The sequence below is a fragment of the Zingiber officinale genome, chromosome 1A (assembly GCF_018446385.1).
Source record: "Zingiber officinale cultivar Zhangliang chromosome 1A, Zo_v1.1, whole genome shotgun sequence".
NCBI classification, from domain to species: Eukaryota; Viridiplantae; Streptophyta; class Magnoliopsida; order Zingiberales; family Zingiberaceae; genus Zingiber; species Zingiber officinale.
The window spans coordinates 93,034,626-93,053,457 of NC_055987.1; the positions used below are offsets into that span (position 1 = coordinate 93,034,626).

General features: G+C 47.1%; 1 non-coding gene across 1 annotated transcript; it reads right to left on the reverse strand.

Moving 5' to 3' along the window:
* Window positions 1-2,212: 2,212 nt before the first annotated feature.
* LOC122039300 lies at window positions 2,213-2,319 on the reverse strand. Its single transcript, XR_006128152.1, has one exon. It is a non-coding gene; the product is annotated as a small nucleolar RNA R71 (small nucleolar RNA).
* Between the last annotated feature and the right edge of the window lie 16,513 nt (window positions 2,320-18,832).

The following is an 18,832-nucleotide window of genomic DNA, read 5'->3' on the forward strand; positions in this document are numbered from 1 at the left end:
TTGAGGGTTTGGTTTCGTCACTCTGCTACACCATTTTACTGAGGTGTCCCAGGCATGGTGTATTATGTCATGATACTGATGTGCACAAATATTATGATCATTTACGCATGTTTTAGCGCACATTCACGTACTTTATGCATATATATTCATTGCATGATTGCCTATTTCTTCTTGTATTCATTATATAAACTCTTTTGTTCGGATATCTGCTCTTTGTTTGGTTTTATGTTGACAGGGACAACTTTCGGAGCGAAAACGACGATTATCAACGCACCGAAACAAGTCAAAGAACACAGCCGTGCACTCCTTGCACGACCGTGTGACTAGACAGAAGGGGGGCAGTGCACGGTCGTGCAATCCTTGCACGACCGTGCAGCCGAGACCATGGAAGATCAACACACGGTCGTGCAACCCTACATGGTCGTGCCACCCCGAGACCGGGACCAGGAAGTGCCCGGCCGTGCATCCTTGCAAGGTCGTGCGGCAAGGACCGAGGCTAGACACCACACGGCCATGCCAATTGGCACGGCCGTGCAGCGCCATCAGAGAAGGAAATGAACACGGCCATGCCATCTCGGCACGACTGTGTCGCCGCAATCGAACCCTAGTCTAATTAAGGGTTTTAACCCTTTTTCTCTAGGGGGAGCGCCAGGAAGCGAGCCATCAGTTTGGGAAACATCTTGGAGTCATCCCACTCCGTCTTGGACCTTCGTCCAGTGATCTTCCACCACCGCACCGACTCCAGAAGTAGAGGATTAGAGCCGAAGGCCACTCGTCGACATAGGATAAGCATATTCTTTCCTTCTTTCCCCGTGTCTGAAGATTGTATGTTTATCTACGTTATGTTTTTGGGTATTTCTTCGACACTTATGGAGTAGATCCTTTGTTCTAGGATTAGGGAGTAGTTGTGGCTCGGTTTGATGTAAAACTCGTATTATACTTACACTCATTGGATGATCTTTTATGCTTTGTCTCAATTGCACGTTGCTTGATTGCGTATAACTTGTTAACCTCGTAGAGGGATTATTTCTAGATCGTACACCCGAGGGGCCCTAGTGATAGGGGTAACCCGTTCACGGACGTCTAGGATACTTCCTTGAAAGGAGAGGCAAATTCTCCTCAAGGAAGCGAGAGACCAAACCTAATTCTTAACCACTATTCTTAACTTATCAGTAAGAGTCGTGTCCCCAAGATTTACCGAGGTGCCCTAGTGACAGGGGTAAACCATGACAGGACTCCTTAGGGGCCTTCTTTACTCTGATACTTAAGAATAGCCACTTTAGCTTCCGACAATTGCATGTTAAAGGACAACGAGTGTAGGATAAAGCATGACACATCAATACCACCACAACGAAACTGACCTCCTAGAGCTCCTCATAACCAAGAGAACACTTTGCCTCATCAGCTCTCGACTCTTCTCCCCGACCTTTCTTCCCTAGATTATTCACAACCATTGGTAGTCTAGCTAACCCTTAGTGAACAATTGATAGTGCTTATAACTTATCCCGGTGGGATCGATATTTTTATTACTGACGACGAATCCGTGTACTTGCGGAAAAGTAACAAGTTTTTGGTGTTGTTGCCAGGGACTGCGTCTATAACATTATCAAAATCATATTGGATTATATTAGACTAGGCTTTCTCTTCCTTTCTTAGTTTTTCGCATTCATTTCTTCTCTTTTATTATTTTCTACTCCGCTATCACACTTCATATCTTATTATTGCATGCGTAGAGCTAACCTTCCAGGAAAGCTACTACCCTTTGATCCAGAGATTGACATGACCTTTCTAAGGAGGAGAAATCTACAGAAGGCATTCCAAGCAACACAAGAATCCTCAGAAATGACCGACAAACTGCTGAAAGATTACGCAGTACCATATGCACGAGGGGTACGGTCCAACATCACCCGACCACCCATGAAGCCAACAACTTCGAAATTAAGCCTGCAGTAATCCATATGGTCCAGCAAAATCAATTCAGAGGAGGACCACATGAGGACCAAACCACCACCTAGAGCTGTTCTACAAGATCTGTGGTACTATAAAGGTGAACGAGGTCCCTCCGGAATCAGTCAGACTACTTCTCTTCGGGTTTTCCCTAAAAGATAGAGCCAAGAAGTGGTTGAACTCCCTTCCAATGAACAACATATCATCCTGGGAGCAGTGTGAGCAGAAGTTTCTAGATAAGTTCTACCCACCTAGCAAAATTGCTCGCATGAGGAACTTGATTGCTAGCTTCAAACAGATAGACTTTGAATCATTATTTGAAGCTTAGAATAGATTCAAGAATATGCTAAGACAGTGCCCCCATCATGGCCTGGAAAAATGGTTGATTTTGCGCACCTTCTACAATGGGATAAACTATCACACGAAGGTATCTCTTGATTCTGCAGCAGGAGGAGCACTAATGAACAAAAGCCTCAATGAAGCCGAAGAGATCATAGAAAATATGGCGCAGAACCACCACCAATGGGCATATGAAAGATCCAATGGCCCTTTTACGGGGAATCCAATTAAAGCGTCAGGGAAATTCGACGTAGATGCAGTTACATTGATGTCTGCGAAGCTGGACGCTCTGACTAAGAAATTTGAAGCCATGGGGAACAACACAGCTAATGCAATAGCATGTGTTTGCGACACTTGTGGAGGTACGGATCACACTCAAGACACTTGCCCCTTTGGGTCGATACAGGCACAGATGTACCAACTTGAGAAGTGTGATGCAATAACCAGCTACAATCAGAGGTAAAATAATCTATACTCCAATACATACAACCCTGGATGGAGGAACCACCCCAATTTCTCATACCGGAATAATTCGGATCAAGGACCAGCATATTAGAATTATCAGCCTGGGCAACAGAGCCACCAATCTGGACAACAGACCTATCAACAACAACAACCTTCACAACTATCCAAGATTGAAAAGATGCTTGAGGAAGCTCTCTCAGAGCAAAAGGAGATGAGGAGTGAGATCAAACAACTGACTCAGAGGCTGGAAAGCTCCAAAAAACACCAGAAAATGCAAGACAGCCAGATAGCTCAGTCCGTCTCACAAGCACAGGGTACATTCCCAGGGAAGCCAGATTTAAATCCAGTGGAACATTGCAACCGCATTGAACTGAGGAGCGGGCATATTATGGGAGATCCCCAAATCACTACTCAGAAGGAGTTTAACTCAGAGAAAGAGCCCTCTCTCCTGCTGCCCAATCAGACTCAAAACAGGGATGGAGAAAAGGCTACTAAAAGGGTTGAAGAAACTCTTCAAGCTGCCCCACAGAATCAAGCGATCCCTTTTCCTCAGAAACTTATAGCATCCCATAAAGATAAAGAGTTCAACCGATTCCTGAAAACGATCAAAGAAATCTGCATAGAAGTACCATTGATTGATGCGTTGCATCAAATGTCGAAGTTCGCAAAATTTTTAAAGGGAATCCTATCTAACAGGAGGTAAAAAAGGCGACTTCGAGACCGTGGCATTGACAGAGAATTGCAGCGCTCTCCTTATGGTGAATTCTCCACCAAAGCTTCAGGATCCAGGAAGTTTCTCCATACCATACAAAATTGGTCCTGAACTCATACCAAGAGCTTTCTGCGACTTGGGGGCCAGCGTCAGCCTACTTCCGTACTCCTTATGCAAGAAGCTGGGTTTCCAGAACATAAAATTGACCACTATGACACTGCAATTAGTGGACCATTCATGCAGATACCCGATGGGAATAGTGGAAGATGTGCCAGTTGAAGTGGGTGTGTGTATAATTCCCACAGACTTCATTATTTTGGATATGGAGGAAGACCCTAAGATACCAATTATCCTTGGAAGATCATTCCTTGCCATAGCTGTAGCCATCATCGATATAAAAAGTCACAGGCTATCCTTAGAGATTGGTAAAGAAAAGATCGAGTTTCATTTATCAGATTCCTCCATCTGCAACTCCTCTCCTGAGGGACATTCTCGCAAGATCAACATGCACAAAATCGAGAAGTGCCATTTCCATGAGAGTTCTCCTCCAGCAAACAACACGAAATACATTTGTCCCGCACTAGCGAAACTAAAGGCGCAGGCTGGAGCATTGACCCTGGGTGGGGAGTCGTCCTTCCACGGGTTTAGTCCACATTAATGGAAATGGGGTTGAGCTAAAGACCTAAAACAAGTGCTTCTTGGGAGGTAACCCAAGGGTTTTCTCATTTTAGTACATCATTCCTTTTTGTCGTTTTATTTCTCTAGTGAGTTTTAGTCCAGTATTTTATTTTGGGTGTTTCATTTTCAGGATGTGTGTAGCCTCCACGAGCTAGCCATGAGCGTTTTTCATGGGCTTGGAGGTGATGGAGGAGTCATAATGATGAAGAACGAATCACTATGAGCTCAAAGGAGTTGCCCGTGTGACCTCACACGGTCGTGTGGAGGCAACATGGAGACTAAAGCCATGGGTCGTGTAACTCTGTACAGTAGTGTGGCTTGTGCAGAGAAGGAAGAGGCACGGGTCATGCCAATTGGCACGGTCGTGCAACCTTGCCAGAGAGGAGGAAGATCCTGGCCGTGCCAATTGGCATGGTCGTGCGGCTCATACAGAGGAGAAAAAGACAGGGGTCGTGCCAACTGACACGGCCGTGCCACTTCAGCCGAGGGGAGAAAGAAGGAGGTCATGCAATCCTAGCACGGCTGTGCATCATCCTGTTTGACCTGGCTGTGTCTATAAGACACGGTTGTGGTTCAACCCGTGCACGCCACCTCCTTTTCCAAGAAACCCTATTCCCATCTCCCTCTCCCCCCAAAAACCTTCTCCTCTCCACTACACCTCACCAACCCCTGATTTCCCACCTCTAGAGCTCACTTTTGCTTAGATCTACACTTAGATCTAAAACCTCCTGAAGCCATGAATCCGAAAAGAGAGAAGAAACTTCCCCATTTTTCCTTCCTTCTCCTCACTATTTCCATTCTCAAGATCCATTTCCACAAGGAACTCCTCAAAGCCTCACACCATGTCGCGGATCTTGAAGAGGCTTCGTCGAGGAAGCGGTGGATCTAGCGGAGGAGACGCACCAGGAGGCGACAAAGGCAAAGGGAAGGCTCTTACTTCAAAAGGCAAAGGAAAGCGGGTGGCACGCGACGAAGGTAATGAAAATGAGTTCAATATTATTTTTAGAAATCATGAGCAAAAAAGCTATATATGATATTCTTGTCACTAGAAAAATCTTATGCACTAAATATATGGATCTCACTACTTTGGATGTGCTAGGAATTAGGGATGGCATAGATTGGATGATTAGTGCTCTAGATTGGAATGATATAATGTACGCTCATGCATCGACTTACCCTCACCTAGTTCTTGAATTTTTGAGCTCATTAAATGTTAAATTTCCTTCCGAGTATGACTTCGCAGGGGTCATAACTTTTAGAATGATGAATAAAGAAGTTCAGTGGACTTTTAGTGATTTCAATGATTGTTTTGGGTTACCTACTGGTGGTTCGTGTGGATTTGATGGTGGTATTAAATGGAATGAATTTTGGATGTTGATTACTGGATCACAAGATCTTTATGAGCCCTCTAGAGCCAAAGCATCCCGGATGCAAAACCCGACCTTTAGATACCTTCACAGAGTGATGAGTAAAACGATCTTTGGTCGAGGAGAGAGTGATGGGGTGGTTAAGAAGATAGAACTCTATTCTCTTTGGGTGATGTTAAATAAAGTTGATTTTGATTCGGGGTTTCATTTCTTACAAACTTTGTGGAAGGCAGCTAAGGCATCTTCGGGGATGACAGTGTTTGGAGGATTAATCACCCAAGTAGCATTCAATCTAGGTTGTGCACTTGATGGATTAGAGGTCGTGGTAATGACAGGATCGACATTGATTCTTGTCTTGCCATGAAGATGATTTGTCGGGATGAGAATGAGTTTACTTTCCCTAGAACTAATGGTTTTCCATTACCCCTTCCTTGCCCCGAGCGCACTTCAGTTCGCGACCGCGTGAATTGGGTGATTTCTGATTTACACCCCGAGAATGTACCTTCCATTATAGAAGAACTCGAGTACCACCAAGAGCCCTCGTCATCGGGGTTGTAGTGTTTTGGGGGCTTAATTCTAGTAAGAATTGTTTGTGCTAACTAGGGTTGTTTGTAGTAACTTTATAGTAGCACCATCCCGAGATTTTCAGCGAGAGCTGCCTCCGGATAGCCATTTATTCCTCGACAGCAATACCACGATCAAAGTTGGGATGAATTTGGTATAAGTTGGATTGTGGTTAGGTTTATGTGATTGTTGATTAGGGTTTTGCCCTAATTTAGTGTAAGGGATTTTTATTTAGCTATTCATAGGAGTGTAGCTAAATCAAATAATTATTTATTGGTGACTCAGGGTTTTGACACGAGACGAGCATCTCGACGTCTGAGTTGGACCGGATTGATCTTATCGATTAGAGGCGGATACTTTGACTTATGTCTTTTGATATGCATAATAATGTGTTTAACATATAGCAATGATTGTGTTTTCCATTTGTTTCGGTTGGTCACTACATGATCTGTTACATGATGCTTGTTTACTTATTATGCACTGCATGTTATTATTTACCTGATCATACATGCTTTAGAGGTAGTGACACAACCATATTATACATTATGTTCAGGACCTAGGGTTTATTTGATACCCTATCTGATCGGTGTATCTTCCATTTGATACATTGTCCTGTGGTACACACTTTGTATTTATTTATATGGTTATTGTTATGCTATTCATGATATTGCCATGTTTAGTGTCATGCATCATCTTGCATGATTGCATGCTGTGCGATTGTCTGCTCTATTATTGTCGAGCACATCGCCAGTTACATGTATCTGTACACACCACCACTCATGGGTTAGTGGTATATCAGACAGGTGTGTGGCAATTCTGCTGTTTGGCCCCGTTGGTCTGGTGACTCAGCGTGGTAGCCGGCAGACAGTTCCGCTCTGTTTGGCTCCGTTGGTTTAGTGTAGCAGCGTGGTAGCCGGCAGGCAGTTGGACTTTGTTTGGCTCCGTTGGTCCGCTCATGGGTAGTGTGACGCAGCGAGGTAGCCGGCAGAGATTCCTCCCCGTCATCGTGTACCGGGAGGTGAGAGCATTGCGCTCCCCCATTTATGATTTAGGGTAGGAGTATGTGTGTACTCCGACAGCATCCCGTCCACTCGGTCACTCATCAGGGGCAGTGATGTCAGAGTGCACGGTTGTCACAGCCCTACCCACTCGGATTCACCATTGTGTGTGAGATGGCTGACTGGCGTCAGGGGTGACCATGTCATTGGCATCATATGCATGATGCATTTATTGCTTGTGTTTGCTGCATTTATATGGATGCATATGATTGACATGCATACAGGATTATGACACCCTCGGTCTGACGACCCTGTTACCCTTATACCTTGGTCCGGGTTAGTATAGCTTTTATCCTGCATTCCTCAGTTGCATTTTATCTTTCCTGTATCAGGAGACTATACGCATGATTAGTGCTAGTTGTTATATTCCTTATTTTGCATATCAGTTGTACCTGCTGAGAGTTGGACTCACACCCTCCTCCGTTGCTATTTCAGGTTGATGCTGTCAGGAGAGAGTTCCAGTTGCTAGTCCCCTGCAGACCACGAGGATATTGTTGGTCTTTTGGTTTTCTTATTTAGATTATGCTAAACTTGTTATGTTTGATGGTGATCTGGCAGTAAGGTCGGGGGACCCCCTTTGAGGGGAGTCAATGCCACGTGGAGGTCAAAAGTCAAACGGCCGATCGGAGAAGAGTAGGGTCAACCGGCCGAACGGGTCCAAGCGGAATCAAAGACAACCCGACGAGGAGTCGGGTTTCCGACGCTCATGGTGAACAAGGTCGCCGAGCCGAGCGGGTAGCCTGCTCAGCAGAGGCATAAAACAGCATTGCTGTGAAGGAACAATCTTAGCCGAGCACGCGACCGGGAATCCTCCCGGTCGGACCAATACCTGTGCCCGGTCGGACGATTGGAGATTGTCGAGCGGCTGGACACTCGGCATGGGGAAAAGAAGACAAGGGCAAGGGGACATTGGGGAACATCTTCTGACAACAGGCATGTTCAACGATCAAGCCATACGCAGAATCTTACGACAGAAGGTTCTGCCGTCCCATCAGAGAGATGCTCGGACTGTAGCAGTATGGTGTCAGACATGCTCCTCTGGCAAGCCCATACTAAGGTATGGTAAAGGACACGTGCACGCCTCGGTAGGCGTGCATACGCCTCCCCATAGCTCTATATAAGATCCCTCAGACTTCGACGGAGGTACGCGATCTCACATCTTCGAAGCCACTATCATTTTCCACTTGCCTGACTTGAGCGTCGAAGGGTCGTCACCGGGAACCCCTTCCCGGCCCGACTTCTTTGCAGGTTCGCCGGAGATCCATACGGCCGGTCAGAGATCCACGTCATCAGTCGGAAAAGTGCCACGTGCCCAGCGTCCATCGATTCAACGTTTGGATAGGATCAAATTGGCGCTGTCTGTGGGAACGCACCTGCATTCGAGAGGAAGAAATGGACGAAGCTAGACGACAGCACACCGTGATGCTCTCCCAGGAGGAGCTCAACGCTCTGATCGAGGCAAGAGCAGCTAAGCTTGTGGAGCAACAGAAACAGAAGGCTCAAGCCGAGTGGCTGGAGCAACAAGCGACGTCAGCGTCAAGAGGCTGAGCGGAAGCACCGCCTGCCACGGTTCCATTTCATCGGGCCCTATTCCGTACACCTCCTGAAGTCGCAATTGTTAACCATGATTGAGGATCTTCATCCGACGAGGTGCCCATGCGAGACAACAGAAAAGGCAAGGCTCCCCGAACGGACGCCTCCCCCGAGCGGATCAACCGGCAGTTTTCAGAGGTCATCCTGCGGGACCCTCTGCCAAAGCATTATGTGCCCCCGGTGATCGGGGAATACAACGGAACCACCGACTCAGACGACCATCTGGGTAAGTTCTACAACACAACTAAACTACATCAATACACAGATGGAGTGAAATGCCGGGTGTTCCTTACCACCCTCTCGAGATCGGCGCAACGATGGTTCAGGAGGCTGCCGGACAGATCCATCACCAGCTTTAAAGAGTTCCACGTCGCTTTTCTCCATCATTTTATGAGCAGTCGGCGTAACCAGAAGACCAGTGTCAGTCTATTTGCCATCAAACAAGATCCCTGAGAGCCGCTCCGAGCTTACATCCAGTGATTCAACCGGGTGGCCATGGATATTCCAACGGCCACCTCTGAAACAATGATGAATGCGTTCACGCAAGGCCTGGTGGATGGGGACTTTTTCCGTTCACTTATTCGAAAGTCGCCCCGAGACTATGATCATATGTTACACCGGGCCAATGAATACATTAATGTGGAGGAAGCCCAGGCGGCCCGAAGGAAAGAAACTCTAACAGAGCGACTAGCCCCTACAGAGCGGAAGCCGCTCACTGGCCACCAGCCGCCCAGAGGACCGTGAGCCGAAGTAGTCCGCCCCCACCACGCAAGGTCCCACGCCGTCCAAGAGGTACCCGCCGAGTGGCCCAAACCAAAAAAGAAGGTATGGACCCCCATGTTTTGCTCGTTCCACCGGACTGACACGCATAACACACGAGATTGCCGAATCCTTCCCCTGATCGCCCACCTCGCTCCCCGAAGTGATCATCGTCGATCGCCATCATCCGACAGGCGACAGCGACACCATGAAGCCGATCGGAGGACATCCAGAAAGTCTCCCGAGCGGTATCATCCTCAGGGGCACGAGGACAATCCCCGGGTATCTAAGGAGCGGCCTAGGTCGTCTGCCCGGGAGGAAGAAAATAGAAGCAACACGTCCCGGGGCGAAATCAACATCATGGCTGGTGGACCGACCGAAGGCGACTCCAACAAAGCAAGGAAGGCGAGTGTCAGGAAGCTCCAGATCAGCTGGTGACTCCATGCGGTCGGCTGTAGTCAAGAACGGGCGAGCGGGCCCGAAATCAGTTTCGGGCCCAGGGACATTGAGGGAGTCGAAGTGCCACATGACGACGCCCTCCTCATCAAAGCGGTAATAGCTAACTATACTATTCATCGTATTTTTATCGATACAGGCAGCTCGGTCAACATTATCTTTAAAAAGGCTTTCGACCAACTGCAAATTGATCGAGCTGAGTTGCTGCCCATCACAACCCCCCTTTACGGGCAATGAAGTTCTACCGGTCGGACAGCTCCGACTGGCTATTTCGCTGGGAGAAGAGCCACTCAGAAGGACGCGGACTTCCAACTTCGTCGTCGTAGACTCTCCTTCAGAATACAATGTTATCCAGGGGAGACCAGCGCTCAGTGAGTTCCGAGCGGCCATCTCCACCTTCTACCAGAAAATTAAGTTCCCGGTTGATGACAAAGTTGGAGAAGTGCGAGGAGACCAGCTGGCAGCTCGGCGATGTTACGTCGAAATGGTCTGAGCCGAAGCTAATTCCGCTCGGAAGACGCCACGGATCCAGGTGAACTCCATAACCGAAAAACCACCCTATTTGGTTTATGAAGAAAAAGAGGAGGTTCAGATCCACCCGACCCGATCGGAGGCCACCACATTCATTGCTGCCGATCTGGAGACAAGCCAGAAAAAGGAGGTGATCAAATGTCTCCAGAGAAACTGCGACGTCTTCGTTTGGTCGACGCATGAGCTGCCGGGAATTTCGCCAAGTATAGCGCAGCATGAGCTTCACGTCCAACCGGACGCTCGGCCGGTGAAGAAAATGAAGAGGGACTTTAGCGCCGAACTAAACGTCATCATCCGAGAGGAGGTCGAGAAGCTCCTGGAGGTCGGCTATATAAGGGAGGTACAGCTCCCGAGCTGGCTCGCAAATGTAGTGCTAGTCTCCAAGCCAGGCAACAAGTAGAGGGTTTGCATCGATTTTTGAGATCTCAACAAAGCATGCCCAAAGGATTTCTACCCTCTGCCCCGGATTGATCAACTGGTGGACTCCACAGCCGGGTGCGAGCTGATATGCATGCTAGACGCCTATCAGGGCTACCATCAAGTGTCGCTCGCCCGAGAAGATTAAGAGAAGGTCAGATTCGTCACAGCCGACGGCACTTACTGTTATAATATAATGTCGTTCGGACTGAAGAACGCGAGAGCAACCTACCAGCGCTTAATGAACAAGGTATTCAAGGAGCAGATCGGACGCAATTTAGAAGTGTATCTGGATGATATTCTCATCAAGTCTGTCCGAGCGGCTGATCTTTATACGGACATGGAGGAGACCTTCCGAACGCTGAGGAAGTATGGAGTCAAGCTGAACCCTCAGAAATGTCTGTTCGGAGCAAAAGGCGGGTGTTTCTTGGGCTATATAGTGATCGAGCGGGGCATAGAGGCAAATCCCAACAAGGTGAAAGCGTTGCAAGATATGCCGCCCCTAAGAAATCTAAGGGAAGTACAGCGCCTGACCGGGCGAATAACGGCATTGTCAAGATTCATCTCCAAGACTGCCGACCTGAGTCTCCCTTTTTTCAAGACCCTACGTAAAGTTACTAAGTTCCATTGGGACAAGGAATGCGATCGGGCGTTTGAAGAGCTGAAGACATACCTGAACTCTTTGCCCGTGCTAGCCAAGCCAGCTGTAGGTGAGCCGCTCTGTATTTATTTATCTTCAACCGAGCAGACAGTAGGCTCGGCATTAGTGAGGACGAGCGGAGAAGAACAACCCGTGTACTTCTTGAGCCATATTCTAAAAGATGCTGAATCTCGCTACACTGGGCTCGAGAAGTTGGCTTTTGCTTTGGTCCTCGCCGCTCGGAGACTTCATCCTTATTTCCTAGCACATACAATCGTCGTCCGGACAAATAACCCATTGGGAAGAGTGCTGCTGAACCCAGAAGCGTCCGGACGGCTCATCAAATGGACAACGGAGTTGAGTGAATTTGACATTCAGTATCAACCCCATTCGGCGATAAAGGCGCAGTCCTTAGCAGATTTTGTTACCGAAGTGCAAAAGCCCGAGCCCGAAGCTATGTGGAAAATATTTGTGGATGGATCGTCCACTCGGCTCGAGAGCGGAATTGGTGTGCTGTTACTCTCCCCTCAAGAAGAACGGATGCACTTATCTGTCCGACTGGACTACAAAGCCACAAATAATGAAGCAGAGTATGAGGCCCTCATAGCCGGCTTGGAGGCAGCTCAGCATGTAGGCGCCGGTCGGGTGACACTCCATTCAGACTCCCAGCTAGCCGCTCAGCAGCTCTCGGGCACTTTTGAGATTAACAACGCTCGGCTCAAGCTCTACGCTGAGGCCTTCGAAAAGCTCAAGGCCCACTTCAGAGAAGTCATTATCCAGAAGATACCCCGAGCGGAGAACCAAGCGGCAGATGAGTTAACCAAGCTCGCAAGTTCAATATCACCGGTCATCATCCAGCAGCCAATTGAGCAAGTATCCTTGGTGGCGCACATTGACCGGATGGAGGGCCTCGCATTCTCGAGCGATTGGAGGACAACCATCATAGAGTTTCTGCGCTCGGGTGCGACACCGTCCGATCGGGAGGATGCCCAGCTATTGAGGAGGAGAGCGGTCGGTTCACACTCGTTGGAGACCAACTCTACAAAAAGGCTTTCTCCCGCCCACTTTTGAAGTGTGTGAGCTTGGAGGACGCGGAGTACATCCTCCATGAAGTGCAACAAGGATCGTGCGGAGGACATCCGGGTGGACGATCGCTGGCTAGGAAGATCTTGTTGGCCAGGTATTTCTGGCCAACCCTGCAAGCAGACGCCGCTCGGACCGTCGCTACGTGCCTCTCCTGCCAGAAGTACCACAATGTCTCCCACCGACCGGCGGAGGAGATGAAAGCATCTACTGTGTCCTGTCCGTTCGATCAGTGGGGAATGGATATCGTGGGTCCGTTCCCTATGGCTACCGGTCAGCGGAAGTTTCTTCTAGTGGCGGTCGACTACTTTTCCAAATGGGTGGAGGTCGAGCCACTGGCCAAGATCACCGAGCAGATGATCAAAAGGTTTATCTGGCAGCATATAATCTGTCGGTTCGGCATTCCTCACCGGCTCATATCTGATAACGGGCGATAGTTCGTCGGGAAGCAGCTCGAAGAATGGTGCAAAAGTTATGCCATCGAACAACACTTTACTTCTGTGGCGTATCCCTAGAGCAATGGTCAAGCCGAAGTAGCCAATCGGGAGATTCTTCGCATTCTTCGGGCTCGGCTCGACCATATGGGAGGAAGCTGGGTGGACGAGCTGCCGGGCGTCCTATGGGCTATCCGCACGACTCTAAAGGAGGGAACGGGCGTCACGCCGTTCCATTTAGTGTACGACGGTGAAGCAGTTATCCCAGTTGAAGTTGGCGTAGAGTCCGTCCGGATCCAGAACTATGATGATGACAATCCCGAGCGGAGGGAGATGGAGTTGGACTTGATCGACGAAGAGCGAGCCAAGGCGTCCATCCGGCTGATGGCGTACCGGAAGAGAATGAATCAAAACTACAACCGGCGCGTGATCCCTAGAGCATTCCAGGTCGGCGACCTAGTGTGGAAGAAAGTAAAGTCGGTCGGGAACGTTGGCAAGCTGGAGGCTCCTTGGGCGGGCCCATTCAAAGTCATTGAAAAGCTCCGCTCGGGTGCCTATTATCTGGAGGATGAAGACGGATGGCAACTAGATCGACCATGGAGCGCGAACCACCTCCAGCCTTACCGGGCGGGGTGAAAGGTGCGCCAATGTAATGTATGCTGTATCTTTTCCGTTCGGTTGTATACTTGAAATGCAGGAGTAAAAAATTGGAAAATTAGCGCAAGTATAGGGCATCGTCAGCCGAATCGGAACAACCGTCGAGCTCCGACGTTAAAAATCGAGAGTCACACTGGCAACTATAAACCCTCTAGCCGGAAGACCATCGAGCTCCGACGTTAAATATCGAGAGTTGAACCGGCGACTATAAACCCTCCGGGCGGAAGACCGTCGAGCTCCGACGTTAAATATCGAGAGTCGAACCGGCGACTATAAACCCTCCGAGCGGAAGATCGTCGAGCTCCGACGTTAAATATCGAGAGTCGATCCGGCGACTATAAACCCTCCGGGCGGAAGACCGTCGAGCTCCGACGTTAAAAATCGAGAGTCGCACCGACGACTATAAACCCTCCGGTCGGAAGAACCGTCGAGCTTCGACGTTAAATATCGAGAGTCGCGCCGGCGACTATAAACCCTCCGGTCGGAAGAACCGTCGAGCTCCGACGTTAAATATCGAGAGTCGCGCAGACGACTATAAACCCTCCGGCCAGAAGACCGTCGAGCTCCGACGTTAAATATTGAGAGTCGAACCGGCGACTATAAACCCTCCAGGCGGAAGACCGTCGAGCTCCGACGTTAAATATCGAGAGTCGAACCGGCGACTATAAACCCTCCGGGCGGAAGACCGTCGAGCTCCAACGTTAAATATCGAGAGTCGAACCGGTGACTATAAACGCTCCGGGCGGAAGACCATCGAGCTCCGACGTTAAAAATCGAGAGTCACACCGGCGACTATAAACCCTCCGGTCGGAAGAACTGCCGAGCTCCGACGTTAAATATCGAGAGTCGAACCGGCGACTATAAACCCTCCGGTCGGAAGAACCGTCGAGCTCCGACGTTAAATATCGAGAGTCGCGTCGGCGACTATAAACCCTCCGGTCGGAAGAACCGTCGAGCTCCGACTTTAAATATCGAGAGTCAAACCGGTGACTATAAACCCTCCGGCCGGAAGACCGTCGAGCTCCGACGTTAAATATCGAGAGTCGAACCGGCGACTATAAACCCTCCGGCCGGAAGACCATCGAGCTCCGACGTTAAATATCGAGAGTCGTACCGGCGACTATAAACTCTCCGGCCAGATGAAAATAATAAAGAGGTCGGCTTATAAGTCGTTTGGCCGATCGGCCAAGTAACCAAAGGTACTTCGTGAACATTTATCGAGAATCCCATTTAAAGAAGTGGGGGGCGTTCAGACGAGCGGCCCGGTTATGTAGAATACTTCGTGAAACGATTAACGAAGAAGAAAGAAGAGGGAGATGCGAACAGTAGTAATTTGCAAGCCGATCAGAAGACACAAGAAAAAGATTAAGTTGCTGAAAATACGGCATATCTTCATTACAATGTAGGCCCTTATGGCCGATCGAAAGGGTTACAAGGAGCACTACTCGAGAAAATCATAAACAGTCTTTGGGATGGAGGAGAGAAGCGCCACATAGTCTTCGGCCGGGATAGTTGTGGAGTCGGGAAGCTGAGCCTTGGACTTCAGGTAGTCTGTTGTGGCGGTGATGGCAAGCTCAAAAGCATTATACATCCGCTCGCATACTTTTTCGGAGAATTCGACCGAACGGATGTAATTTAGCCTCAGGGCGGCGACCCGGCTCGGCTCAGCCTCCTGGTATTCTTTGAGGGCCACTCGGGAGGCGTCGGTGGCGGCCTGGTGTTCTTGCAAGGCAGCTTTCTGCTTCATCACCCCGTCCAATCGAGCCGCCTTCTCACCGGCCAGCGGATCCATCAGCTCCTTAACTCGCTACTCCAGGCCCCAAGCCTCGACATTTTCCTTCTCCAGATCGGAGATAGCCATTTTCTTCCGCTCGGTGGCCAGGCTTATTTTGCGGTCCAGCGTCTTCACTTGTCTCTCAAGTTCTCCCCGAGTATAGGCCTGATCGGCCGTCTTCTTTTGCTCCGCCGCCAACAGGTCTTGGGTCTTCTTGAGCTCTTTCTGCAGCATGGCGTAGGAAGGACCCTGGGAGGGTGCGCCGCCCGAACTCTTTAACCTTTTTAACTCTGCGTCCACCATGGCCAGGCAGTTGGAGACGGCGATCTCCTCCACCCATCTCTGGCATAAGCAAGATTATTAATGGCCGATCGGAAAGAATGCGTAAAAGACTTCAAAGAAAATATACTTACCCCAGTGGCCTGCTGCATATGGCTGTTGGCCAAATTTGTAACACCCACGAATTTCTTAAGCTATGTGAAGATTTTCTCTTAGAATAAAAGAAGACAAGATGGAACCAAAAATATATATATAAAAAAAAAGAGAGAATTGGTCAAGGATTGAACCTTGAACCTTCTTAAAGCTAAGGATTTTGGAATTACCACTAGACTATCATGAGTTATTGTTGAATAGAGAATAGATATTGTAGATATAGATAAAACCATGATTAAGAGAAGGAAGCAAGAAACATCAAGTAACTTTCTTCCTCCCTCTCTTGATTAAGAAGCAAGACAAGTTGTCTTTTCCTTCCTCACTCTTTCCCATTTTCGTGAAGATCCAAGAGGGAAGGAGAGGAGAGGGAGTAAGAGGATGAATGAAGACATTTCTTCATCATTAAGAGAATAAAAGATGAGTTAAGAAGAGGGGAAAGCAAAGTCTCTTTTTGCTTCTTACTTCCACCTAGCATAAGAGGAAAAACCAAGAAGGGATTTCATTTTTCTTCCCTTCCCTCACCATTGCCGTGACCTAGAGCATCCTCTCTTCTTTCCCGAAAATCCAACTAAGGTTTTCTACCTAAGAAAACCAAACCAACAAGAAGGAACCCTCAAGATCTACCTCTCACAAGCAAGAGAAGCACAAAGGAGCACTAGGAGGAGAAGCTCTCTTCTTTCTCTTCACAAAGGGTACCTTCTCTTAGGAAAAGACCAAGCAAGAGGATGTGAGTATCCCCTCACCTGTGGTACAAGTTGTTATATGGTTTTTATTCGAGTTTAGATGAATTTACAACCTAGAGTTTCCTTTAGAAATTTCGGTCATGATACTTATAAAGTTTATGGAAGCTTAAAATCAAACCCAATATGTTTAAGTTTTTCCTCATGATATGCTATGAATATGACCTTGATATTTCATTGTACAAGGCTTGGAGTTAGGTAATACCCTACCTTAGGGTTCGGCCATGAAGAGGCTTAAAAACCTAGGGAAGCTCAATTTAAAAACTAACATGCCTATGATCTCTTCTATGATGATATATGAATATTTTTCTTGATGTTTATACTTGTATGTTGCTTAGAACTAGTAGGACCCTACCTTAAGGTTTCGGCCATGAAGGGATTTAATACCTTAAGGAGGCTCAACCTCAAATCTAGCTTGCTTATGCTTTACCTTATGAAAAGATATGAGAATACCATAATGCACTTAAGATTTCATGTTGCTTAGGGTTAGGTTTCACATGATAAACTTTCGTCCAACATAAAATGTAAGGCTTAGGCAAGCCTAAACTCAACCCTAACATGTTTATGTTCCTCCCCATGATATGCTATGAAATTCATAAGGTACTCACATGCTTGTAAATTCTAGAAGAAGTATCAAGTATGAAGTTTTCCATAATATGTTGTGAATGTTCTCTTGATGTTTTATACTTGTATGTTGCTTAGAACTAGTAGGACCCTACCTTAAGGTTTCGTCCATAAAGGGATTTAATACCTTAAGGAGGCTCAACCTCAAATCTAACTTGTTTATGTTTTACCCTATGAAAAGATATGAAGATAACATAATGCACTTGAGATTTCATGTTGCTTAAGGTTAGTTTTTTTTCCATGATGAACTTTCGGCCAACATGAAATGTAGGACTTAGGCAAGCCTAAATTCAACCCTAGCATGTTTATGTTTTTCTCTATGATATGCTATGAAATTTATCGGGTACTCTTGTGCTTAGAACTTATGCTTTTGTAGCATTCAGCCACTTACACTTGGTGAACTTAGGAAGCTTGAACTTTAACCTAATATGCTCATGTGAATGCCTATGATAAATGCATGGAAATTGATTAGGATTCACATGTTTACATGGTATTTGTAACCAAGTTTTGGACCTTGTATATTTCGGCCAAGATGGATTTTAAAACCTAGGAAGCATAGAACCTAGATCAAATATGCTTATGATGTTCCTTATGATAAATGTTATAGGAATGAATGTGGGTTCACATGCTTGTATGATTTCATGTAACCTAAATGAGCCTATGCATGTTTCGGCCACCCTTAGTGGGTTGTGGATTTAGACTAAATTGTGATCCAATATGTACTTTCCTTGCCATGATATGAATTAGAAGAAGTTAACTTGTGATCCATGCATGATTATGTTTTCTTTTTCTTTCCATGATGTATTATATTGCACGTTTAAATATGCTTATGAACCATGCATGAGAATGATATCTAAAATGGCTATGTGCCCAAAATATGATGGCTATGTGCCCAAGACAAGTATGATGGCTATGTGCCCAAGTATGCATGGCTATGTGCCCATTTATGCATACCTTATGAATGACATGAACATGATATGCTATGAATGACATGAACGAAATATGCTATGAATGACATGAACATGATATGCTATGAATGACATTAATATGATATGCTATGAATGACATGAACATGATATGCTATGAATAACATGAATAAGATATGCTATGAATGACATGAATGTGTTATGAAATGATAGAGATATGATATGGCATGTATTTTACTTTGAATGGCTTGTACCAAAAGGGTGGGCTCCTTATGTGCCCCTAGGTCGAATTACGGGCCTAGTAAAGGGTGGGCTCCTTACGTGCCCCTAGGCCGAGCTACGGGCCTAGTTTCCTAGTATGTTCAAGACTTGCTACCTTGGGTCTACTTAGGATGCGCGCATTATGTATGTATGTGGTACTAAGCCGGGCCCCTTCATGTTGAGATTATTTTCAAGTACTATATGATATTATTTTAAGACATCTCACCCATGACATATACCATATTTTGAAAGGCATATTGCACATGACATTACCCATATTTTAAAGGACATCTTGCAATCCATGCTTACAAAATGATGTGAAAGGATGCTTACTGTTATGCTATGATATGATGTCTTGATGTTATGAAAAGAAAT